The sequence below is a fragment of the Oryctolagus cuniculus genome, chromosome 11 (assembly GCF_964237555.1).
Source record: "Oryctolagus cuniculus chromosome 11, mOryCun1.1, whole genome shotgun sequence".
Lineage (NCBI taxonomy): Eukaryota > Metazoa > Chordata > Mammalia > Lagomorpha > Leporidae > Oryctolagus > Oryctolagus cuniculus.
The window spans coordinates 65,894,054-65,909,009 of record NC_091442.1 but is presented as its reverse complement, the minus strand read 5'-3'; the positions used below and the strand labels follow the sequence as shown (position 1 = coordinate 65,909,009).

The 14,956-nt window shown below is 42.0% G+C and overlaps 1 long non-coding RNA gene across 1 annotated transcript in view; it reads right to left on the bottom strand.

Moving 5' to 3' along the window:
• Positions 1-14,956, bottom strand: part of LOC103348310 (uncharacterized) — a 405,787-nt gene that overhangs the window by 7,611 nt on the left and 383,220 nt on the right. Inside the window, exons 4-5 of the long non-coding RNA XR_011380138.1 lie at positions 3,513-3,615; positions 2,963-3,084 (exon numbers count right to left, since the gene is read on the bottom strand). This is a non-coding gene — a long non-coding RNA (uncharacterized lncRNA). The remainder of the gene's footprint in view (positions 1-2,962; positions 3,085-3,512; positions 3,616-14,956) is intronic.

Sequence of the window (14,956 nt, the reverse complement as noted above, 5' to 3'; positions counted from 1 at the left end):
CCCAAGTGCTTGAACTCCTGTGATACACATGGGAGACCTGGATGGAGTTTCAGGCTCCTGTTTTTGGCCTGACTTAATCCTACCTGCTGTGGCCATTTTGGGGAGTGATCCAGCAGTTGGAAGATTTCTCTCTCTCTCTTTCTCTCTAAATCTGCCTTTCAAATAAAATAAATCTTTAAAAAACAAAAGAAGAAAAAACCTTACTGACGCTGGAGTTGGGGAAGACTTATTGAAAGGGCTGCATGGGGAAGAATTATTGGAAGGGTTGCATGAAGGGCAAATCTTTGATGGTCAATTTTATATGTCCATGGGGCTGGGCCATATTGTCCACATATTTGGTCACTTTTCTCTGGAAGTTCCTGCAAGGTCATTTTTTGGTATAATATTAAAGTTTAAAACAGTGGACTTTTCAGTTAAGTAGATAATGCTCCATTAAGTATGTTGGTAGCATCCAGTCAGTTCCCTGCTTGAGTAGAAAAAAAAAAAAGACTGACAAGGAGTTCTGCCATCTGGTATTGTTCATATGACACGGCAGCCCTTCCTTTAGTGTCCAGCTTTCCAGCCAACAGCCTTGAATTCACAAAGCCAAATTCCTTACAGAGTCATGTAAGCCAGGTCCTTAACGTCTCTCTCTAACACACACACTCACTCACACCCAATCTGTTAATTCCATTTCTCCAGAGAACCCTGCTCCCTAATACAAAACTATCAAAGAAAAGTATACAAAGTAAACTTCCTCAAAATTATAAACCTGCTTGCCAAGAAATACGCTCAGGAAGATAAAAGGTATATCATAAGCTAGAAGAAATTATTTGATATGAATCTATACTTGCTATATAAGAAGTATATATAATTATATGAGGATATGTTGATATGTAAGCAATATATACCTGTACATAGTATGTTTGCACATACACATACACATATATGAAAAAGTATTTGTATTCAGATTATATGAAGAATATCACAACTCCATAAGAAGCAGACAACAACAAAGGACCTTTCACAAAAGAAGATAGAAGAATCGCCAGTAAGCACAAAAAAGTTCAATTTATGCAGAGTTATCTGGGCATTTTTTTTGACAGAGTTAGACAGTGAGAGAGAGACAGAAAGAAAGGTCTTCCTTCCATTGGTTCACCCCCCAAATGGCTGTTATGGCCGGCGCTGCGCCAATCCAAAGCCAGGAGCCAGGTGCTTCCTCCTGGTCTGCCATGCAGGTGCAGGGCCCAAGCATTTGGGCCATCCTCCACTGCACTCCTGGGCCACAGAAGAGAGCTGGACTGGAAGAGGAGCAACTGGAACAGAATCCAGTGCCCCAACCAGGACTAGAACCCGGAGTGCCAGCACCGTAGGTGGAGGATTAGCCTAGTGAGCTGCTGCACCAGCCTCTGGGCACTTTAAAGGAGAATGAGGGAGTGAGAGTGGTAGAGGGGGGCTTGAGCAGATTCCTGGGAGGTAGAGATTTACAAGGAGCAGGAAGTGGGTAGGGTAGTTAATATGAGAGGCATTTGGGTTGTTCACTGGTGCTTATCCAAAGGAGAAACAAGCTTGTTGCAAGATGAAGTTAGCTCTTATCTTCCCACAGGATCTGAGAGGCAGATTATTTTCCTTGAATCTTTGCGTTTTAAAGACATATGCTCAGATCCTTGAGTTAAGGGTTAGGTCATAGATTTTCTTTTTAATGGTCAGAGAAAGAATTTGTAATTGCAAGTACCTACAGTAACTGCTTCTAGAAGGGCTTCACTGTCCTGTCTACCCATTTCCATGTCTTGTGTGGAACGGACAGTACATCCTCCTGGCAGCTCTTACTGGAGGCTGGGGCTGCCCTCAGGATGTAGCCTTGAGCTGTTAGAAGCTATGTTAACGTTAGTCCAAGTGTCTAAGTCAGGGGAAGAGGGAGAGGGATGGATGAACCCATTGTGCTGCGGTCTGCAGATTTTATATGCCCAGCTTGAGTTCTCTTCCAGAGAGAACTCAGAAGTGCTTGACTGGAATTTGAAGGGGAGAATCTTTGTCAGTAGTCATCAGAAAAATGAAAATTAGAACGAATGTTTTGTTATAAGCGTAGAACTACTGAAAAAGGACAACAGCAAGCATACTGTGGAGCAGGAGTTACTGCAGGGAATGTGAGTGGCACAAGACCTTTGGCAAAGGGTTTGGCAGTTTCTTATAAAATCAAGCATACAATTACCATATTAGTAAGAACTTTTGCTTCTATGTATTTGCCAAGAAAACACCCATCAAAATGCGTAAACACCACCATAGCCATACAATGAAACACTTCTCGGCAATAAAATGGAACAAACTACAAACGCATGCCACAAACGGATGCATCTGAAATCATGCTGAGGAAGAGTATATACATTATGATTTCATTGACATAAAATTCTAAAAAATGCAAATTAACCTGTGATGACAGAAAACAGATCAATGGATGTGGTGAGAGATGAGTGAGGGATGGATTTTAAGGAAGCATGAGGAGACATTAGAGGGTGATAGAAATACTTACTATCATGATCAAAAAGATATTTTGTTGGGAAAAATTAATCAAATGTGATTCTTGTCAACAATGCAAATTATTGTATCTAAGTATTAAAATTTCAAATACACATTAGTACAAACATTTAACACCTTTATTTAAATCGAGGAAACAGGAAATGTATTTTGAGATTTACTTTAATTTAGCTTATCATTATAGTAACTTGACCAGGGTTTAAAATTTGATGTTTAATGAACCTGATGGTATATATTTTATGCAGACCACGTGCAGTTTCTCTAATATCTTCCTCTCCCTCTTTTTATCTCGCTCATAACACTTAAAAATGTAAAAGCCATTCATACTTGCAAGCCATCCAAATCACATTGTGGGCCCATTTTATTTTAATTCAAGAGGGCCAACTCAGTTATTAAATTATTAACCATCCATTTTTATTTTAATACTTATTTTACAGAGTGGACTCACCTTCCTGATTTCATTTGGTGTAGAGCTGGTGGTCCTCATCTTACCACTGGGTGGAAACTGACCACTGGGAGCTTGAGGGATCTGCCACATAGTCAGTGCCACAGACGTTAACTGGAATGGATCTAATGATTTGTGGAGGAAATAGAACCAGCCTAGCTTAGGCATGCTTAACATCTAATTGTCACTGCAGAACTTTATTATTCATACCTTTAAATAATCTACACTTTCTTTTCCTGTGAGATGTATTTGTTAAATGAATTTGTAGACAAAATTTATAGATAGTTTTTCATACAAACTCTTGATTGTGCTGAACTTTAGGAGGCCTGTTAATAGCACTTCTTTGCACATTTTTATATATGAAATTCCATAGTACATGAATAGCATGCACTATGTGGTTCATTAACATTGTATAGAACTTCATATTGTCTAGAACATGCTTATCTTTTTTTTGGTAAAAGAAGAGATAAATCATACAAAATATACTTAATTTTCCCAATACATTTTCATATATTTTTAAAGCAATTCTTTAGGTTATGGATATGCATATTACCTTCATTGTGGTGGTATTTCACAGGTGTATGCCCATGTCCAGATTCCATTAACTTGTACATTGGAAAGATGTGGTTTTTCAATACCAGTTATATGTCAAAATCCTGAAAAAAAAAAAGAGAGAATAGAAGTTTCCAAAGTCAATGGCAAAGGGCGTATCATTTATTTAGGATTTTATTTAGTATGTAGGCCGGTGCCGTGGCTCTTAGGTTAATCCTCCACCTAGCGGCGCCGGCACACCGGGTTCTAGTCCCAGTCGGGGCGCCGGATTCTTTCCTGGTTGCCCCTCTGCCAGACCAGCTCTCTGCTGTGGCCCGGGAAGGCAGTGGAGGATGGCCCAAGTGCTTGGATCCTGCACCCCATGGGAGACCAGGAGAAGCACCTGGCTCCTGCCTTTGGATCAGCGTGGTGTGCCGGCCGCAGTGCGCCGGCCATGGTGGCCATTGTAGGGTGAACCAATAGCAAAAGGAAGACCTTTCTCTCTGTCTCTCTCTCTCTCACTATCCACTCTGCCTGTTAAAAAAAAAAAAAAAAGAATCTTATTTAGTATACAATGCAAGGAAAATAAACTCAACTCTATATTTCCATTTAATAAATAACACCATAAAATTAGGAATAATATATTTTAAAATATATAAAGTATGGATTTGGGATTTTATATATGCCTATAGGTTTTATTTATTACATTTGTTCCAAGGTGATACAAAATGTATTGAATCTTTCTTTCACTTACAGAAATAAGAAAATAAAACAAAAATCCCCTGGAAACTAACAATGCAATTTTTATAATTAGTAAACAATGGAATCAGATTTCATGTTATTCATTAGAAAATTGGAAGAAAAAAGTTTGGATAAAAATCTTTTTTCTTCATGGAAAATTTATTCATAGGTAATAAAGAGAATATTTAGAAAATTCAATTAAAACCTGGATACTCTGGCTACAATGAAGTTTTAGGGATACTTGTATGAAAACCTTGTGTAATTTTCTGAAGATTCTTTGTTGATTATCTCCCTTAGATTAAAATAGGCAAATAAGAAACACATGTTGGAAGAATTATGAATTGCTTTATTTTCTTTGGTGCTTTCTTGGAGTAATTTACTTAGGCATGTACATAAACTAATAATAATTTATTTAGTTCATACTAGAACCTCCCCATGTAATTTTATCCATTTTATGTAGGAACTTATCTTGGGCTAACTGCAATGGTTCATAAATCATTAGCATGAATTCAGATTGGGATGGATGTAATTAATAAAGACTTTCTGACCTATTCCTTCCAAGCCTTCTATATTAATCAAATTGTTGACATTGCTAAAGGCAGCAATAGGTACCATGCATATTGGATGAAGGACAAATATCTGGGAAGGATAATGAGTCTTTTCAAATGGTTTTGTACTTCTCTCTCCCTAAAGGGTAATTTACTGTAGATTTGAGTTAGATGGTTGTGGACTTCTTTGGGACAATTTAATTCTGAAGAGAAATAGGGAAAATTGTAAATACTGGACAAATGTGGAAGAAGTTTCTCATTTACAACGTTACCAGAAAAAGACAAAATGGCAAATGCATTGCAGGCTACTCATGTAAGGGGTGCATTTGAGGATCTCAAGATTCCTAATCTTCCCATTCAGAGTGGACGTTTGAGAGACTCCTCAGGGTATTGGCCCTGCAAAATGCATTAAGATTCAACCTACTCTACGGAAAACCAGTGCAGGTAGGCAAGGTGCCACTTTCTTGATGAGAACTGATTCACACTTTTTTTCAGACTTTGGGTTTTCCTTTGGTAGAGGCCTTTCCAAACAGAAACAAAGAAGAAAAAGAAACTTATCCTGGGAATGGAATGTGGTCATTATCAGCTTGCATGTAACTGTTTTGGCTTCTGCTTGCTAGCACAGAGTGATGGTGTTAATCTTAACTCAGTATGTGTATGCAAGAAATATTATCAGTAACTATGTATGCATGGGCAGTATTGTATCAATTCCTATAGCTGACATGTAGTGTTAGCATATCCAATCAACTGTATGCATGTAGCAATATAAGGGAGACAAAGAAGCTGAAAGTGTAAGAAAATACCCATCTTTGATCAGGGCTCAGGCTCTGGATATAAGAATCCAACTGAGCCTTATGCTGGCATAATAAAAGACTTTTTCCCAACCTCCTCATCTCTATTCATGATCCCACTACATTTTTTCTGGGGACTTGTGCCTGGGATTGGGTAGGTGGGTTTTCCACCTTTCTTGTCATCAGGGCATGAGGCCCCTAGTGGCAGGTGAGGACTAAACTCTGCTGGTGCCCACAGACCACTTGCTCTGTACTGGGACTCTGACCCTAGGAACACAATTGAACCCAGGACACAGGTACCAGTCTAAGGAACACTGCTCATCAGAACTGGTAGGAACCCAGGCTCATTTAGTTTGGCAGACCTGCCTTGAGTGGCAGAAGGGGAGTTTGATCTCCTCCCACAGTTGCCCAAGTTATCTCATAAGATAAGAGTGTGCAAAGATGAAACTGCAACTCAAAGGCCCTGGGCGGCAAGTTGGTGATGTGGTATGAGTGTGCATGGGTGGTAACTGAGATGGACAATGGGAGAGCTCAACCTCAACCAAAAAGCTGGAGCAAGTGTGGTCTTAAACTGGGGTTTTGCCGGCACCACGGCTCAATAGGCTAATCCTCCACCTTGTGGCACCGGCACACCGGGTTCTAGTCCTGGTTGGGGCACTGGATTCTGTCCCGGTCACTCCTCTTCCAGTCCAGCTCTCTGCTGTGGCCTGGGAGTGCAGTGGAGGATGGCCCAAGTGCTTGGGCCCTGCACCCCATGGGAGACCAGGAGAAGCACCTGGCTCCTCCCTTCAGATCAGCGCGCCAGCCGCGGTGGCCATTGGAGGGTGAACCAATGGAATAAGGAAGACCTTTCTTTCTCTCTCTCTCTCACTGTCCACTCTGCCTGTCAAAAAAATTAAAAAAAAAAAAAAAAAACTGTGGTTCTGTGCTGACCTCATAGGGCTTGCATCAGTGCTCATGCCAAGAGGCACCTGAAGTCTCCATGAGGAGAGCAGCTGATGACAAAGTAGTTGTGCATCCCCTCCATTGATACCACCTCTCCCTTCCCCTCTGTGTGCATGACTGTCATCTTTTAGAGGGAGGAAATGGGTGGCAAAGAGCAAATATAAGGTAAAAATTTCAAAAAGGGATTTCAGGAGGCTATGGTGTTGATTCCTGAGGAACTCCCTAGATAAGAGGGTAGCCAGCAAAGTACACCAGGACATCAATGAAAAACCAGGCCACCTTGACCAGTTCCCATATATTGACTGCTGGAAAGACTTAGTTCTCTCCCAGCCACTCTGGCTAAAGATTTGTTTGAAAGAAAACTGGGAAATCCTGATGGCTGGAATGATGGCCCCTTCAAAATGCCAGCTGGAAACAAAGCCCATTGAATGAGAGGAGCCAGGGGGGATTCCCCTGCTATGCACCACTGTACCCTATGATACCTCCTGCACTCCCTGCACTCACCCAAGAGGCTACTTCCTCCCTTGCAGCAGGGACCTCACCAGAGGCCACTCACTCTCCTGAAGCTGCCCCTCCCATGAGGCCACCAGAGATGCCTCAAACTTTGCCACCCTGGGGCCGCTGGTCTTAACCCCATATACTCCAAGTGAAAAGTGCCAGGAAGAGCCTGCTGGCAGCCCCCCTAAGTAAATACCAAGTGCCCTGAAGATGCCATTGACACCTAGGGTCCCCTTTATTCTGATAATGATGGCTAGGTGCAAGGGGACAGCACACCTTTATATATCAGCCTTCCACTACTTCCTATATTGGAAAAACCATGCCCCTTTCTTCACTGAGAAGTCTCAGGCTATGATTGATGTGATGTAATCCATCATTCCAACTCACAAGCCCCCTGGGACACATTGTCACCAGCTTGTGATCATGTTTAATACTGAAGCGCATGGCCAAGTTACCCAGGCTATAATAAAACAGTTAGAAGAAAATGCCCCATAGGAAGTCATGAATGCCCACACTTATGCTAGGAACAGTCCCCCAAAATCGACCCCCACTGGGACCCTATGATGAACAGCAACTCCAGCAGCTTGAACATTATTAAGAGGCATTATAAAGGGTACAAAGGCAGGCGGGAAAAAGGCTATGAATATGAGCCAAACCTCAGAATTGCTTCAAGGGCAGGAGGAGAGTCCTGACCATGTTCTGTGAGAGGCTGTGTGAAGCTTTCCAACTGTACATGCCCTTTGATCCGAGGCAGCAGAAAATCGGCCAATGTTTAATGCTTCATTCACCAGCTAGGCCCATGGAAACATCAGGTGCAAACCACAAAAGCTAGAATTTTTTGGGATGAACTCAAGCCAACTACTGGAGGTAGCCACCAGAGTATTTATTAACTGGAATCAGGAAGCCCACTGAGAAGTTGATTGGAAAATGAAAAGCCGACATGCTTGTTGCAGCATTGGTGGGATAATGAGGACACTAGCAAAGAAGGAGCTCCAGCAGGTCCCAGACTAGGCTGGGAAAGAGGTCACCTAAGAGAACAGTGAAACCAGAGATCAAATTGGGATGAAACCAATATGCCTGCTCTTGCCAAGAAGGTCACTAGAAAGATGATTGTCCTCAGCCAGTGGAAAAACATCATCTCACTCTCCAGCCCTGAGAGCACAGGTGATCCAGGGATGTTACTGGTCTGTACTGTGTGCATCTGAGACCCCTGGGAAAGACTTTGTGAGCCTGGATGCTAATGGAAAACCATGAGGAAGGCTAGGACCGATTGGGTTCCATTTTGCTATGCCCCCAGGTGCCCAACGTCAAATGACTGTAGCAAGCCAGCCCATTGACTTCATGGTGGACACGGGAGTGAAGCACTCAGTAGTGACTCAATTGTGGGCTCACTTTCCCAGAGACAGGCTACTATTGTGGGAGCCATGGGTCATCGGGCTCATTGCCCCTTTTTCCTGCCTTGGCTATGCAATTTAGGTAACCATGAAGATCTTCACGAGTTCTATATTTTCCTGATTGTCCAATGCCTTTAATGGGATGAGATTTATTTGGGAATCTGCAAGCTCAGGTAACTTTCAACTCCCATAGCCAAGCAGCTCTGACCTTGCGAAACCCAGAAACAAAAACCATTACTCTTACAGTTCCTCAAAGGTCAGAGTAGCACCTCTGTAGCCACCAGGAGGAGAGACCACTGGGACCCGAGGTTCCCTTTAAGGTGCTAGGGGTGTGGACAGAGGACAACCCTTTTGGCCTGTCCAGAATCATGCCCCAAGTAATGGTAGAAACAAAGCCAGGAGCTTGGTCCACCCACCAAATACAGTATTTCACTCCTTGCAAGGCACAGACTGATATTCAACAGCACTTAGAGAGGTTTCTAAAGTGTGTCATGGAATACACCCCTTCTACCAGTCCAGAAGCTGGGGACAGATGACTACGGGTCAGTTCAGGACTTGCGAGCAGTGTACCAGGCCCTGCTTTAGACCTTGTAGTTCCAAATCCTTACACCCTCCTGGGTCTCAGCCCCACTGAAGCCACTTTTGTTACCTGTCTAGACTTAAAGGATACCTTTTTCTAGATCTGCCTGGATCCTCTGAGTTAGCTGGTTTTTAACTTCCAGTGGGAAAATCCCCAAAATGGAGACAAGGTACAGTTACTTTGGACTAAACTGTCCCAAGGATTTAAAACTTCTCCAGGGGCTGGTGCGCGGCGCAGGTTAATCCTCTGCCTGTGGCGTCGGCATCCCATATGGGCTCTGGTTCTAATCCTGGCTGCTCCTCTTCCAACCCAGCTAAGCAGTAGAAGATTTCCCAAGTGGTTGGGCCCTTGTTCCCACATGGGAGACCCGGAAGAAGCTCCTGGCTCCTGGCTTTGGATCTGCCCAGCTCCTGCCATTGTGGCCATTTGTGGAATGAACCAGCAGATGGCAGACCTTTCTTTCTGTCTCTCCTTCTCTCTGTAGTTCTACCTCTCAAATAAATAAATAAAATCTTAAAAAAAATTTAAAAAAACTACTCCAACCATTTTCAGCACTGTGCTAACCTCTGATTTAAGATCAATCCCATTCACAATAGCTACAAAAACAATCAAATACCTTGGAATAAACTTAACCAAAGACGTTAAAGATCTCTACGATGAAAATTACAAAACCTTAAAGAAAGAAATAGAAGAGGATACCAAGAAATGGAAAAATCTTCCATGCTCATGGATTGGAAGAATCAATATCATCAAAATGTCCATTCTCCCAAAAGCAATTTACAGATTCAATGCAATACCAATCAAGATACCAAAGACCTTCTTCTCAGATCTGGAAAAAATGATGCTGAAATTTATATGGAGGCACAAGAGACCTCGAATAGCTAAAGCAATCTTGTACAACAAAAACAAAGCCGGAGGCATCACAATACCAGATTTCAGGACATACTACAGGGCAGTTGTAATTAAAACAGCATGGTACTGGTACAGAAACAGATGGATAGACCAATGGAACAGAATTGAAACACCAGAAATCAACCCAAACATCTACAGCCAACTTATATTTGATCAAGGATCTAAAACTAATTCCTGGAGCAAGGACAGTCTATTCAATAAATGGTGCTGGGAAAATTGGATTTCCACGTGCAGAATCATGAAGCAAGACCCCTACCTTACACCTTACACAAAAATCCACTCCACATGGATTAAAGACCTAAATCTACGACCTGACACCATCAAGTTACTAGAGAACATTGGAGAAACCCTTCAAGATATTGGCACAAGCAAAGAATTTCTGGAAAAGACCCGGGAGGCACAGGCAGTCAAAGCCAAAATCAACTATTGGGATTGCATCAAATTGAGAAGTTTCTGTACTGCAAAAGAAACAGTCAGGAGAGTGAAAAGACAACCGACAGAATGGGAAAAAATATTTGCAAACTATGCAACAGACAAAGGGTTAATAACCAGAATCTACAAAGAGATCAAGAAACTCCACAAAAACAAAACCAACAACCCACTTAAGAGATGGGCCAAGGACCTCAATAGACATTTTTCAAAAGAGGAAATCCAAATGGCCAACAGGCACATGAAAAAATGTTCAAGGTCATTAGCAATCAGGGAAATGCAAATCAAAACCACAATGAGGTTTCACCTCACCCCGGTTAGAATGGCTCACATGCAGAAATCTACCAACAACAGATGCTGGCGAGGATGTGGGGAAAAAGGGACACTAACCCACTGTTGGTGGGAATGCAAACTGGTCAAGCCACTATGGAAGTCAGTCTGGAGATTCCTCAGAAACCTGAAGATAACCCTACCGTTCGACCCAGCCATCCCACTCCTTGGAATTTACCCAAAGGAATTTAAATTGGCAAACAAAAAAGAGGTCTGCACCCTAATGTTTATTGCAGCTCAATTCACAATAGCTAAGACCTGGAACCAACCTAAATGCCCATCAACGATAGACTGGATAAAGAAATTATGGGATATGTACTCTTTAGAATACTATACCGCAGTAAGAAACAACGAAATCCAGTCATTTGCAACAAAATGGAGGAATCTGGAACACATCATGCTGAGTGAAATAAGCCAGTCCCAAAGGGACAAATACCATATGTTCTCCCTGATCGGTGACGACTGACTGAACACCGAGAGGGAAACCTGTTGGAGTGAGGTGGACACTATGGGAAATGGTGGCTTGATCAGCATAGCCCTGACTGTTAATGAACAACTAAATAGTAGTTTTTTTATCTGTTCTACTTAATATGACTGGTTTAGATCTGTAATTGATGCACAGTTATTCTTAAGTGTTGAAAATTAACTGAAATGTGATCCCTGTTGAACATGGTGGTGGGAATGGGTGAGGGAAGAGATGTACAATTTGGGACATGCTCAGGCTGACTTGCCCCAAGTGGTGGAGTTGGAAGCATACCAGGGGATTCCAATTCAATCCCATCAAGGTGGCATGTACCAATGCCATCTCACTGTTCCAGGTGATCAGTTTCAGTTCACAGTTGGTCATGGTGAAGGGACTGGGAGTCAAAGGGAGCACATAGACAAGTCTAGTACCTGCTAACGCTAACTGATGGAGTAAATAAAGGGGAGAGTGATCCAACATGGGAAGTGAGATACTCAGCAGACTCATAGAATGGCAGATGTCCTAAATAGCACTCTGGCCTCAGAATCAGCCCTAAAGGCATTCGGAGCTGGCTGAAAAGCTCATGAGAGTATTTCAGGCATGGAAAGCCAAGACACTCTGGCAAAAGATCTCTGTGAGTGAGATCCCAGTGGAAAGAACAGGTCATCAAAGAAGGAGGTACCTTTCTCTGAAGGGAGGAGAGAACCTCCACTTTGACTATGACCTTGTCTAAACAAGATAAGAGTCGGAGAACTCAGAGGGCTTCCATAGCCTTGGAAACTCATGACTGGAGCATAGGGAGATTACTGATGCCATAGACAGGAGTGTCAATTGGTAAAGTCAACAACAGGAGTCACTGTGCACTTACTCCTCATGTAGGATCTCTATCCTTAATGTGCTGTACATTGAGATTTAATGCTATAACGAGTACTCAAACAATATATTTCACTTTGTGTTTCTATGGGGGTGCAAACGACTGAAATCCTTACTTAATGCATACTAAACTGATCCTCTGTAAAAAAAAAAAAAAGAAATTATCAATTCCCAACTTGACTCTCACTGGGATTAAACATGACAATAGGTCTGCTCTGATTTCATCATCATTTAAAAAAATCATCTATTATTTTTCACTTTATGTTTCTGTGTGGGAGCAAACTGTTGAAATCCATACTTAATGTATACTAAGCTGATCTTCTGTATATTGAGATAATCAAAAATGAATCTTGATGTGAATGGAAGGGGAGAGGGAGTGGGAAAGGGGAGGGTTGTGGGTGGGAGGGACGGTATGGGGGGGAAGCCATTGTAATCCATAAGTCGTACTTTGGAAATTTATATGCATTAAATAAAAGTTTAAAAAAAAAAAAAGTTTTCCCCACAAACTGGCATGGCTGCATGCCACTCCAGTATATGAACTATCTCCTGCTACCAGGACTCACACGTGAGAGGATTGCATTTTACCCTGAGCAATATCAGGTAATGGCTCAAGTATTTGTGTCCCTGCCACCCACTTGGGAGAACTGGATGGAGTTTCTGGCTCTTGGCCTGGCCTAGCACTGATTGTCGCAGCCATTTATGTGTGTGTGTATGCGTGTGTATGTGTGTGTGTGTGTGTGTGTTTGTGGGAGGATGTGATCAGTGGATATGAGATTTCTGTTTATCTGTTCTAACTCAGAAAAGATAAAATAAATAAAAATTTTTTAAAGGGAAAGTAGATAGTATGGATTTGTGTATGTATGTGTGTGTGCATGTGCACATGTGCGTTTTTAAAAGATATTTTGGCTATTTTATCCTTAGGAGAAGGATTTAGTTGAGAAGGATTGGTAGAAAGCCATAGGAAGAAGCCACTGGAATAATCAGTAGTCTGATGTCCTTCAGAGATTGGAATGGATATCACCAGGATAGGCAGAGAAATAAGTCTTGGACTGGAGGAACGTAGTTCTTTCATTATGATGTGTTTGGGGGAGAAAAGAAGGCCACATATGTTAATGGATTTAGTGGTTGAGGTCAAGGAAGTTCTCTTCTGAAGGTTTTTATTTTCTCTGTGTAAATGAGAATGAAGTCATCTCCTAATAGAGAAAGGACAATGGAAAATGAGGATTAAAACATTTCTTATAAAGAATGAGAGAAGTGTGGCTCTGTGGTGCAGAGGGTTAAGCCATTACCTGCAAAGCCCATCCATATGGTCACCGTAGTCCTGGCTGCTCTAATTCCAATCCCTGCTAATGTGCCTGGGAAAGCTGTGGAAGATGTCCCAAGTGCTTGGTCCCCTGCCATCCATGTAGGAGACCCGATTCAAGTTCCTGGCTCCTGGCTTTGGCCTGGAATAGCCCTATCTATTGCAGCTGTTCAGGGAGTGAGCCAGCAAATGGATGATCTCTCTCGCTCTTTCTTTATTTCTCTGTAACTCTGCCTTTCAAATAAATAAAATAAATTTTTTAAAAAAAGAATGAGAGAGAAAATTGATAAGAGAGATGTGAGTAGGATTCTTTATCTTCATTGAGAGGACACTGACAATTTTATCACATGGAAGGAATAGAGTGTCTCTTAAAAGCTGTTTAGTAAATAACTTAGCAAAGATATTTATCTGCATTTAAAATAAAAGTATTTTTTATAGAAGCAACATTTACCTGAGAAAAACCAGTTAATTTTGATGGTCATAAAATTACACAGCTGGAATTTCATTCTGGGTCTGCTTTGATAGTCACTGACTAGATCTTTAACAAAGGGAAGAGAAATGCAGAAATTACAATGTCATGTTAAAGGACATTATGATTCACTGTTTCAAATTCAGTGTTGTTTTTCCTGGATGCATGAAGCTGACTGGCCTTCTAAACACTCTCTCAGAATAGATCCTTGCATATAAATTAAAGTCAATAACTTTTGAAAGGAACAAAAGGAAGAACTGTTGTTCTCTAAATAGACCTGAAAAAGTGAAAAATCAAGAAAAGTCAACTGTATTGTCTGATCATTTTGTGTAAAAAATTATTGTTTTTTAAGTATTGCTAACTGTTTATTCTCTCAAAAGGAGAAAAAAGTGGATAAAAAACCATTTTGAGTTGCTGTATGAGAAATGATAGTCTGCAACAATTTTTGAAAATGCCCCTCAGGAAAATTATAAAGACATAGGAGTACCAGTGAAAACATTAAAAATATATCTTTAATGTATTTGAGAGAGAGAAAAAGAGAGAGAAAGAAAGAGAGAGAGCAACAGAGAGCAAGTGCACGGACACTAGCTCCCATTCTCTGATTCACTTCTCAAACACCTGCAATAGCCTGAAGTCGGACATAGGGAATTCAATCCAGGTCTCACACATGGGTGGCAGGAACCCAATTACTTGAGCCTGCGGCTTCCCAGGTTCTTAGTGGGAATCTAGACTCAGCAGAGATGCTGTGGATCTGTGTGGAAGGTGCAACATGCAGCAAGGAATGCAGTCGCAAGAAACAACCCCAGCAGTTCTGAGCCAGAGAAAGCACCAGCTTTGGAGAGCAAGGTGAGATGAGACTGCAGCAGCCTGGGCCACTAGTGACACAGCCAGAGGGAGAGCCTAGCAGGCTGCACTGATTTGAGTCCAGTTCAGAGCCCTGAGGGAACGGGGTGCCTGCTCACCCATAGAAAAAGAAAAGTGGCACATCTCTCTCCCTATCCCAACAATGGCAGCCAGAAACAGGATGATGGGGAAAGGCACCATTTTGGACATAAGTAGGCAGCAGCTGCTGAAGGTCTTATGCACACACCCAGCAACTGGTGGGGAAATTCGCCATCTTGTCAGCAGAGGCAACCACAGCAGCTCTAGTGCAACCACTCGGCAGTGGATGGGGAGAAGGAGCCATTCCA